The following is a 12,500-nucleotide window of genomic DNA, read 5'->3' as shown; positions in this document are numbered from 1 at the left end:
GCTATCCCAAATATTTCTTAGAAAAATGTATAAATAAGACTAAGAAAACATTTTATAGTGTCCACTAGAGAGGAAGTAAACAATTAATAATATGCTTTGTTAGCCATTCCATGTTTGTTTTTTAGATGTTGTACCCCTTTTGAAAATACTAGACATTGGCGTAGTGTTTATATATAATTGTACGTTAAAAAAACATGTTGATTAAGAATAGTTCTTGAAATGATAATAATGTAATATATAGCATTCCTTGTTCTGAGTGTAACTTATTCTATGTCGGCCAAACATCCAAAGGTATCTCAGTCAGATAAAACAGCATCAGTTGGCCGTCTCAAGGGGTTCTCTTAATAATGCATTGGCCTCCCACTGGTTAGGGTCAAGTCACAGAAGTGGATGGGCAGAGGCAAATAAAATAATCCATGTAAATGACTATATCCAAAGGAATATTGTTGAATCCTTTTTAATCTCCTGTACTAAAGGTAGAAATTTGAATCTAAGCCCAGGTCTGTTTTCCGTTAATCCAGTATTATCCTTTTATCTAAAATCTGACTTTTCCGGAATTATTGAGAAACTGACAGCTGTTGGATCCCCTTCTCCTGTATAAATACGATGTCTTTGTATATGTATTCTCTTTGTTGAGTCTGTTGATGTCCTTAATGGATGAAAGTACTAACTCCAATCAAGTCTTTTCATTTTTCCTTTCGTGGCTATAATATATTCTATATTCATCATGTGTCAGCTTTCGTGATTTCTACACACACGCACATCTATATATATATATATATAGTGTGCGTGGAATGAATTGACGCCTTAACCCAAGGATCACACCTTTTTTCAAAAAGTCTTGGATCCTTAATTCCCCCCTAAAAAGCGCGTAACGAGCCGATGTTTTTTCTGGACATAGTGTCAACGCTGGGGTAGACTTTAGCATATGCTTCGTTTACCTCAGTCGCACTTGGTTCTTTGTGGCGATCGAAATTATCTTATTTGTGTCCCGCTTTTGTCCCGTTTTGGGTTCGAGTTACCCTCCAATTGTGCCTTATATATACCCCTTACCATGCCCAAACAGACCATGGATAAGAACAAACGCATTAAAATAGTCACATTGTTTAAAACAAACCATAAAAGTAAACATGTATGTATGAACATAACAACAACAACAGGTGCTTACCAGTTCTACTCCACTGCAGGGCAAAGTCCTCAGACATGTCCATTATTTAAGCTTGGGGTTTTCCCAGTTTTCATCACCATGCCAGCCAAATGCAGAAAGGTGATGGCGGGAGACTTATCTATTACTCACAGCAAACCAACATAGTATGGGTGGCCCTGATTAGTACAGCTTTGCTACTCATGGTGATACACAAACCCTTTCACCACATTAGGACATTAGTGTATCCCCACTTAGAATAATATATATATATATATGTATGCTAGTCATTTGTAGTGTCATAGCCTCTGTACCATGGTCTTCCACTGTCTTGGCTTAGGGTTGTTTTGCTTGAGGGTACACTCTGGCACACTATTCTCTCTTATTTCTCTTCCACTGGTTTTTTATAGTTTAAATAGGAAATATTTTAATGTTGCTGTTCTTAAAATATTTAATTTTTCCTAGTTTCCTTTCCTCATTGGGTTATTTTCCCTTTTGAAGCCCCTGGGCTTATAGCATCCTACTTTTCCAACTTGGGTTGTAAATTAGCAAGTAATAATAATATATATATATATATATATATATATATATATATATATATATATATATATATATATATATATATATATATATATATATACACACAGTAGGGTCCCGAATTACACGTGTTATAATTACGCGATTCCTCAATTACGCGATCGATAGTTTTTAAAAATTAAATTTCCTGTATCTGCGAGGAGCATTCTAAATCCGCGAGTCAAGCACCGCGAAGCGTAGGAAATCTATTGTTTTCTTAATTGTATTGGGGGTGGGGGGTGATGGTTCCCCGATGTCTGAGAAGGGGGGGGGGAGAATGTGAGAGAAAGATTTCTGTTCAAACATTTTAAGACTAGTTTTGGATGAAAAATGTTAAGGTTTGCCCATCTGTTGTGTGAACTTGTCGCTAGGCTAGCCTAACTGTCCAACACCTATATGTATAATATTCCATATTTGTACTAATTAATTTTTATACTTACGTTGTGATTATGGTGTAAAATCCTTATTCATTAAACTTTAGATTAAAAACCATCAAAATCAACAGTGCCATTTGAAATATTGAAAAGTTTCCAAAAAAAAATCAACAGAATAGAATCGTCATGGGAACACCTTTGTTGCTTTCGTGTGCAAGACTACCGCTATCATCCAGTAGTAGTGTGTTGTGCTCCGTTTCATCTAAATTGTTTGAAATTCTTTTATATAGTACTTTTGAAACCAAAAATTAAATTAAATAAAGACTATTTTATATCATGCTACTGCCAAGCATGTCACTACAACCAAACCCATTACTTTGTTTAGTACGTTCCATCGCCGATCATAACGAACTCGCTAACCAATTTTAACATCTGTCTATAGGTTAACTTTTGCGGCAAAAGATATCTTACCAGGTACTATGTAATAATAATGTTATAATTAATGTTGTTTTATTTATCCTTAGAAAATCAAAATAAATGAAATATGAGCAATTTTGTTTCGTGTTTTTTTTTTTCCTAAAAAAACGCCTCCTTAAAAGGAAAACGTTTTATTTACGTTTCATCGTCGATCATAAACGCATTTACTCCTGAAAGTGATATTGAGGAGCTTTTACTAAAGATGTTATTATAAATAAAGATTATAAATAGGTGGTAAAATATCTATGATTAAAGTGTAGCAGCATCAAGAAATGTTGGGGTTCGCCCTTTACATAAGAATGTACTGTACATTGGATTAGACAGAACGTAGAAAAAATCAATTAGGGAAAAATCGGTATTCGATATCCTCTTCATCAGCATCGTCAATCGAGCTTTTTATTTTTTTTATTCTCAGTCGCTAACTAGTTATTGCACTGTCAAGATCTGCACACATTCTGATAATTCACATTTGAAGGTTTTCTGGGAGAGGATGGATAGAGAAAATACCGAACTATATAAAATGTTTTTTTTAAAGATGTTTTCTGGCAGAAAATTACGGTAGATTATCGTACAGCAGCCTAGTGCACACTTGCGCCTAGTGGCCGTGTTTACGTGTGGGAGTGTCATCATGGATATACAGTACGGTATACTGTAATTTTTAACTATTGCTAGATACTGTATCAAACCTTGAAAACCCTTTTTTGTTTTTTGTATCTATAGGAAAAATACAATTCTACATTATTACGTAGAAAATACTGAAAACAGTACTATGCATAAAAGAAATTTTGTACAGTATTTTATAAATACTACAGGATAGAAAATTATCAAAACTTTATATATATATATATATATATATATATATATATATATATATATAATAATATATATATATATATATATATATATATATATATATATATATATATATATATTATATATATATATATATATATATATATATATATATATATATATATATATATATATATATATATATATATATATATATATATATATATATATATATATATATATATATATATATATATATATATATATATATATATATATATATATATATATAATATATATATATATACAGACGGCAAACCCGTCTGGTCAGCTCACCGCGGCTGGCGGACATCCCACTAATGCGGTCGAAATAACAAGAAAAAAATATTAACCTTAGGTGCGTGGAACATCCGCACCCTTCAAGACGTGACGAACACCAACCGCCCGTAACGACGTACAGCCCTCGTCTGCAAGGAGCTAGCCCGCTTCAATGTTGATGTGGCGGCTCTTAGCGAGACCAGACTACCCGAAGAGGGCAACATCAGGGAAGCTGGAACAGGCTACACCATCTTCTGGAAAGGCAAGGCCCTAGAGGAGCCTCGCATCCAATGTGTCGGCTTCGCCATCCGTTCCTAGCTAGTGCAGCAGCACAACCTCGCTCCCAAGGCCATCAGTGAGCGCCTGATGACTGTCCGCATCCCCATCACGCGGGACAGACATCTCACCCTGATCTCTGTCTACGCCCCGACTATGACCTCAACCGATGATAACAAAGCTGCCTTCTACACCCAGCTCGACCGCACCATCCAGGCAGTGCCCGCCAATGACAAGCTCGTTGTGCTTGGTGACTTTAATGCCCGAGTAGGCAAAGACCATCGCCTGTGGGAGGGAATCATCGGCCGCCATGGCATTGGAAATTGCAACGACAATGGCCAACTCCTACTGGGTCTGTGTGCAGAACACCAACTTGTGGTAACCAACACCATCTTCCAGTTACCAAAGCGACAAAAGACCACATGGAGACACCCACGGTCTAAACACTGGCACACCCTGGACTACGTCCTGACCAGAGCCAGAGACCGAGGAGACGTCCGCATCACCCGATCCATGCCCGGAGCGGACGACTGCTGGACGGACCACAGACTCCTCATCTCCCGACTCTCCGTGACGACCCTACGACCACCCAGAAGGGCACCTGACAGCGTACCACACCAACGCTTTGATTGTAGTAAGCTCCGCAACCCACAGGTGGCACAGAACTACAAGGAGGCCTGCGAACAATACCTCGCAGACCCTGTGGGTCAGGCCACTGTCGAGCACCACTGGACCACCCTCAGAAACGCCATGGCCCGTGCCGCGGAGGAAACACTAGGCTTCACCACCAAGAAACGGCAGGATTGGTTTGATGAGAATGATGCTACCATCTCTCTTCTCATTGAAACCAAACGACAAGCACGCCTGACTTTGGAAAACCAACCAACAGCAGCTAACAAATGTGCTCACAAGGTGGCTGAAGCTGGTTGCCAAAGAGGTATCCGTGAAGCCCAGAACACCTGGTGGCAAAGAAAAGCTGCAGAAATACAGAGTTTCGCTGACCAACGTGACCTGCGCAGCTTCTATGCAGCAACAAAAGAAATATTCGGTCCCACACGGTCATCAGTGGGCAGCCTGAAGGACGCGGATGGGGCCACGACCATCACCGACAGCGAGGGCATCCTGGCCAGGTGGAGGTCTCACTTTGAGAACCTCCTCAATGACCAAGCAGACACCCCAGACGATCTCCTGCGAATGACCCCGCAGCATCCCATCCGGCACTGGATGGCACTACCACCCTCCATCCATGACTTCAACAAGGCCCTGCAGCGCATGAAGCCCGGCAAAGCCCCAGGGCCAGACAACATCCCGTTGGAGCTCCTCACTCACGGTGGCCCCGGCTTGAGGAACCGTTTGATGCTCCTTATACTGAAAATATGGGAGACCAAGACCCCCCCCCAGTGACTTCCGCGATGCAAACATCACTACCATCTTCAAGAAGGGAGACAGGGAGAACTGTAACAACAACCGGGGAATATCACTACTAAGCATCGCGAGTAAGATTTTCGCTCGGATTCTCCTTGACCGCCTCCTTATTCTCGCAGAAGACGTCTTGCCAGAGTCCCAGTGCGGCTTTCGACCTTCCCGCGGGACCATAGACATGATCTTCTGTGCGCGACAACTACAAGAGAAGAGCCTCGAACAACAACAGCCCATAATGTTCATCTTCTGGGATTTGAAAAAGGCCTTCGACAAAGTACCTCGACTTGCCATGTGGGCTGTCCTCAAAAGATATGGCTGCCCACCCGATTTTGTCAAGCTGGTGCGTGCCCTCCATGACGGAATGGTTGGGAGAGTCTGCCACCAGAACTCTCTTTCAGACCCATTCCCCATCAATGGCGGCCTGAAGCAGGGCTGTGTTCTGGCCCCGACGTGTTTCTCGCTATACACCGCAGCAATGCTCAACGAGATTCCCCCAGACACACCCTCAGTCGACCTACGTTTCCGCATGGATGGAGGCGCTTTCAACCTCGCTAGACTCCGCGCCAGAACCAAGACCACCTTGTGTGCAGTGCGAGAACTGCAGTATGCTGACGACAATGCCACCCAGGTCAGACGGCAGAGGACCTGCAGTCGTTAGCTGATGCATACGAACGCTTTGGGATGCAAGTCAACTCAGACAAAACCAAGACCCTCGTCCAACATCCACCAGGACTGATGCTCCCCAACTTCAATACCACAGTGAATGACCAACCGTTAGAACAGGTGGACCAGTTCTCCTACCTAGGGAGCATCCTAACATCAGCTCCCACAAGCAAAAAGGACGTGGAGAACAGGATCAGGGCAGCCCACTCCGCCTTTGGCCGACTCAACCGCCGCGTATTTAACAACCACGCACTGACAATGACCACCAAAATAATGGTGTTGAGGGCAGTAGTCCTCTCCACGCTCCTGTATGCATGTGAAACATGGACGCTATATAGTAACGATCTTAAAACCTAGAACGCTTCCAACAAATGAAACTGAGGCAGATCTTGAAAATCCCCTGGGAGAGCCACACCACCAACATTGAAGTCTTAGAACGTGCCTCGCTGTCCAGCGTGGAGGCCACCATCATCCACCACCGCCTCCGCTGGATAGGACACGTGCATAGGATGGAGCCATCTAGGCTCCCAAAGAAAATATTCTACGGAGAACTGACCCAGGGCACCAGACCACGAGGAGCCCCGAAAATGCGCTATAAAGATCAACTAAAGCGCACCCTGGCTCTAACTGACATCGATCCTTCCTCATGGGAAGAAACAGCCAGGGACAGGAAAACCTGGAGGAGTACAGTACACCATGGCACCGTGGACTTCGAGGAGAGGAGGAGACAAAATGAGGAGGCTAGGAGGAGAAGAAGGAGAGAGCGATTAGAACAGCGCCGCCCACCACCTACCCTCCCTTGTGAACACTGTCCGCGACTCTTCCACCACAGACTAGGACTTAACAGCCACATCAGGCATAAGCACCCACCCCATAGATAGGAGGCTGATGGCTAACGACAGAACCCAATACTCGGACACGAGTGGGCGCCGACGACGACGACATATATATATATATATATATATATATATATATATATATATATATATATATATATATATATATATTTTATATATATATAATATATACATACATACATACATACACACACACAGTGTATATACAGTATATATATAGCTAGAAAGCTAGAAATGGTGTGAAAAAAAAAATTGACGGGTAGGTTGCTGTTTGCCGCCATGATGTGTTTCGAAATATACGAATTTCCAATTACACGAGGCCTTTCATCGACCAAATTCTCGCATAATTCGGGACCCTACTGTATATATATATATATATATATATATATATATATATATATATATATAGACATACATACATACATACATACATGCAACTTCCCTATTTTGGGGGGAAACCAACATCAAACAAATGAAACAAAAAAGGGGGACCTCTCCTCTGCGTTCCTCCCAGCCTGACAAGGGACTCAACCGAGTTGGGCTGGTACTGCTAGGGAGCCACAGCCCACTCTCCCCTGTTATCCACCACAGATGAAGCTTCATAATGCTGAATCCCCTACTGCTGCTACTTCCGCGGTCATCCAAGGCACCGGAGGAAGCCGCAGGGCCTACCAGAACTGCGTCACAATCACTCTCCATTCATTCCTATTTTTAGCACGCTCTCTTGCCTCTCTCACATCTATCCTCTTAACACCCAGAGCATTCTTCACTCCATCCATCCACCCAAACCTTGGCCTTCCTCTTGTACTTCTCCCATCATCTCTTGCATTCATCACCTTCTTTAGCAGACAGTCATTTTCCATTCTCTCAACATGCCCAAACCACCTTAATACATTCATATCCACTTTAGCTGCTAACTAATTTCTTACACCCATTATCACCCTCACTACTTCGTTCCTAACTCTATCTACTCGAGATACACCAGCCATACTCCTTGGACACTTCATCTCAAACACATTCAATATCTCTCACCATCACTTTCATTCCCCACAACTCCGATCCATACATCACAGTTGGTACAATCACTTTCTCATACAGAACTCTCTTTATATTCATGCCCAACCCTCTATTTTTTACTACTCCCTTAACTGCCTCCAACACTTTGCATCCTTCATTCACTCTCTGTTGTACATCCGCTTCCACTCCACCATTGGCTGCAACAATAGACCCAAAGTACTTAAACTGATCCACCTCCCCAAGTAACTCTCCATTCAACATGACATTCAACCTCGCACCACCTTCCCTTCTCGTTCATTCACTCTCTGTTGTACATCTGCTTTCACTCCACCATTGGCTGCAACAATAGACCCAAAGTACTTAAACTGATCCACCTCCCCAAGTAACTCTCCATTCAACATGACATTCAACCTCGCACCACCTTCCCTTCTCGTACATCTCATAACCTTACTCTTACCCACATTAACTCACAACATCCTTCTCTCACACACCCTTCCAAATTCTGTTGCTAATCGGCCAAGCTTCTCTTCCGCATCTGCATCCAGTACAGTATCATATGCAAACAACAACCTTTTTACTTCCCATTCATGGTTATTCTTGTCTACCAGTTTCAATCCTCGTCCAAGCACTCGAGCATTCACCTCTCTCACCACTTCATCATCATACAAGTTAAACAACCACGGCGACATCACACATCCCTATCTCAGGCCCACTCTCACCGGAAACCAATCGCTCACTTCATTTCCTATCCTAACACATGCTTTACTACCTTTGTAGAAACTTTTCACTGCTTGCAACAACCTTCCACCAACTCCATATAACCTCATCACATTCCACATTGCTTCCCTATCATATCTATCATACACTTTCTCCAGATCCATGAACGCAACATACACCTCCTTACCTTTTGCTAAATATTTCTCGCATATCTGCCTAACTGTAAAAATCTGATTCAGACAACCCCTACCTCTTCTAAAACCACCCTGTACTTCTAAGATTGCATTCTCTGTTTTATCCTTAATCCTATTAATCAGTACTCTACCATACACTTCCAACTATACTCAACAAACTAATACCTCTTGAATTACAACACCCATGCACATCTCCCTTACCCTTATATAGTGGTACAATACACACACAAACCCAATCTACTGGTACCATCGACAGCACTTAACACATATTAAACAATCTCGCCAACCATTCAATTACAGTCACACCCCCTTCCTTCAACATCTCAGCTCTCACACCATCCATACCAGATGCTTTTCCTACTCTCATTTCATCTAGTGCTTTCCTCACTTCCTCTCTTGTAATCTCTCTCACACACACACCTTGCCTGGCAGTATATCTAAGCAATCCATGTCTCCCAACGGCTATACTCGTATAAGCAGATAAGCAACTTGGTGGAGTAATGAGACCTTTGGGTGTGGAGGAAATGATCCCTAAATCTCAAAGTCTCTGCCAGCAGGGTGACGTATGCGTTTAAGGCGATGTACAAACGGTCTCTTCGGCTTCTACTCGTGATGCCTGGCGGTTGATCTTACTAGTATTAGTATGGACTGGTAAGTGTCACTTGCCTTAGTTAGATAAGCACTGCACATCACCAAGAACTGGCTATCCTTTGATGTATGTAGCCAATGAATCCTCTATGGATTTAGTCAGTCATGGATAAAGAAGATCAAAGGATGGCCCCCAGTCAGGCATAGCGCGGTGCTAAGAATCTCCCGGTTTATATATACTAAAGAAAAATTAAAAATAGGTAATTCGATTGTTAGAACCAGGAAGCAGATTGGGAAGTTACCGCAAGTGGAGAGTGAATTTATGAAATGTAGTTTGGATATCTTGGCCCTAAGTGAAACACATTGTAAGGGAATTAGTAAATAAACTTTAGACCAAGGGAATATATATATTTACTCAGGAAGATCAGATAGAGCTGGAAGAGAAGAGGTAGGAATGATGAAAACACCAAGAGCGGAAAAGGCATTGAGTGGAGAGCTGTAAATAGTAGATTATTACTGTACTAGGAAAGTTCAAATCAAAGCAGTGCAATATAAGTATTATAGTTTGCTATGCCCCAACAAATGATTCCTCTGAAGAAAGAAAAGATGAATACTATGAAGAACTGCAGAGGATAATAGATGAGATCCCTGAGAGATATAGAAATTGTGATTGGCGACTTCAATGCTAAAGTTGGAAGAAATAATCAAGGGATAGAGAATGTGATGGGTGTCGAGGGTCTTAGCAAAGTTGCAAATGAAAATGGAGTACATTTCATGAGTTTCTGTTCAGCAAAAAATCTTGTCATTGGAGATACTCTGTTACAACATAAGAATATCCACAAGTATACATGGACTTCATCATGTGGCAATTACAAAAATAATCATAGATCACATTGCCATTAATAAAAAGAGAAGGAGGACTCTTGAGAAATGTTAGAAGCTATAGAGGTGGGGATATTGGTAGTGATCACCAGCTCGTCATTGTCACACTGAAATTAAAACTGAAAGCACCCAACAGAAAGCAGGATAGAATACCTAGGTTTGATACAACTAAGCTTCCTGAGGAAGAGCACAGAGAAACATTTGCAATTGAATGTAGGAATCGAATTGCAGTCTTAAAAACTTAAAAGGCGTCACGCAGTGTCCACAAAACCCGTGTTATTCTACATTAAAATGCTTTGAAGTATCTAAATAAATTAACCATAGATTTTTCAAAAGCTTGTCGATGCTATAATCGGTCCTTATTTGGTCATGCCCAGCCCTAGAAATTTCCCGCGTTTGCAGCGCTGCCTGTAGGCCAATTGAACAGCCGCGTGAAGTCATACCAGGAAAACCTGATTTCACTAGCAATGGCGGACACATTGGAAACTACGAGCGATACTGAAGAAATTAGCTTTGATTTCACCAATACAGATGACGAAAATGGCCCACAATTATAAAATTTGACAGCTGAATGTCCGGGCAGTATTCAGCCTTATAGATTTGAGCCAGAGTGCTCATCTTCAGAAGAAAATGAGGAAAGTTCCGACAAGGGCAGCAACAGAGACGACACCGAGGATAGAATCTTTAGAAATAAAATTGGTCTTTAAGAATAACAGAATTGGTCCTTACAGATTGTTAAAGAAGCAGAGGGAGGAAGATAAGACGATGGTTGTTGAACTAAGGAAGTTTGCAAGCGTGGACTGGCACAGAAAGACTATAAACAGACGCAAGAAGAAGGATATGTCTGAGGCCTTCATTCTGCAGTGGACTAGTAACGGCTAATAATGATGATGGCGATGAGATATGTATATATATATATATATATATATATATATATATATATATATATATATATATATGTATATATATACTGTGTATATACAGTTGGGTCCCGAATTATGCGAGAATTTGGTCGATCAATGACCTCGTATAAATGGAATATCGCATATTTCGAAACACACAACTAACAGAAATAATTACATTTGGGCCATGGCAACCGGCAACTTGCCTATTCAAACGTGTTTACCACCCATTTCCAATACTTTCTATGTAGTATACTGTATTATTTTATAATATCAAATTGTTCTTGTAAATAAATCAAACATAATTACATTTGGGCCATGGCAACCGGCAACTTGCCTATTAAATCGTGTTTACCACCCATTTCCAATACTTTCTATGTAGTATACTGTATTATTTTATAATATCAAATTGTTCTGGTAAATAAATCAAACATTTAATATACTTTAAAGTTCTAATAACTTGAAAAAAAGGTTAAAGTTACAACTAGGATGTGTGTAAACACCGTATATTTCTCGTTATAACACGACCCAAAATACAGGCAAATTTTAATGTTTGTCATTTCTATTGTATAAGACAACTGGTGAATAGCAAAACCATCACTGTATAGAGTAGCTTTTGTTGTATCATTGAAAATCCTAAATTATCAAAATAAAGGAGATTTTATATCACGAGTTTCCTAAACACGCCAAAAAGCACAATGAAAAACGACGACCATTATTTTGTTTACGTTTATCCCTGATCATAACGAAGAAACGAACGCATTTACACATCTTTGTATAGGTTAGTTTTATATGATGATTTTGTTATTACCAATGTTGTTCTACTTAGTTTTTTTTAGAACTTCGAAATAAATGAAAAATTGTTTTCCTTTATGACGGTGCCTGAAACGGAAACCTTCCATTTGTTTACTGTACGCTCCATCTTCGATCATAATAAACAAACGAACGCATTAAACACACGATTAAAGTGATAACTATTGATATTAAAAGCATTTAGAAAACATTGTTATTACAAATATTTTACTTACCGTATCCATATAAATTCCTAAATTTGTAGCAAAGCGGGAAAACTTTTTTTCATACGTTTAATCAACAATAGCAAAGACCCGCTATTAACAGTATGGTAATTTATGATAATTCTAAACTGTTACGAAAGATAATTGTCCTTTCCATATCCAAAATACTTTTCTTAGCTGCAGTTATAAGTCAACTTGTACCCACCTCAATTATGGAACCATTTAGAAAAAGGTAAAAGAAGAAAGTTCTAGGCCGGTATTTAAAGTCATCGAACAATTAGGTTA

The 12,500-nt window shown here is 40.5% G+C and overlaps 1 protein-coding gene across 1 annotated transcript in view; it reads left to right on the top strand.

Annotated features, from left to right (window-relative positions):
* whd (carnitine O-palmitoyltransferase whd) overlaps positions 1–12,500 on the top strand; it is a 379,066-nt gene that overhangs the window by 196,330 nt on the left and 170,236 nt on the right. The window lies entirely within an intron of this gene.

Source organism: Palaemon carinicauda, chromosome 7 (genome assembly GCF_036898095.1).
Source record: "Palaemon carinicauda isolate YSFRI2023 chromosome 7, ASM3689809v2, whole genome shotgun sequence".
NCBI lineage: Eukaryota > Metazoa > Arthropoda > Malacostraca > Decapoda > Palaemonidae > Palaemon > Palaemon carinicauda.
The sequence above is the reverse complement of the archived record's forward strand: the minus strand, read 5'-3'. Positions and strand labels throughout refer to the sequence as shown.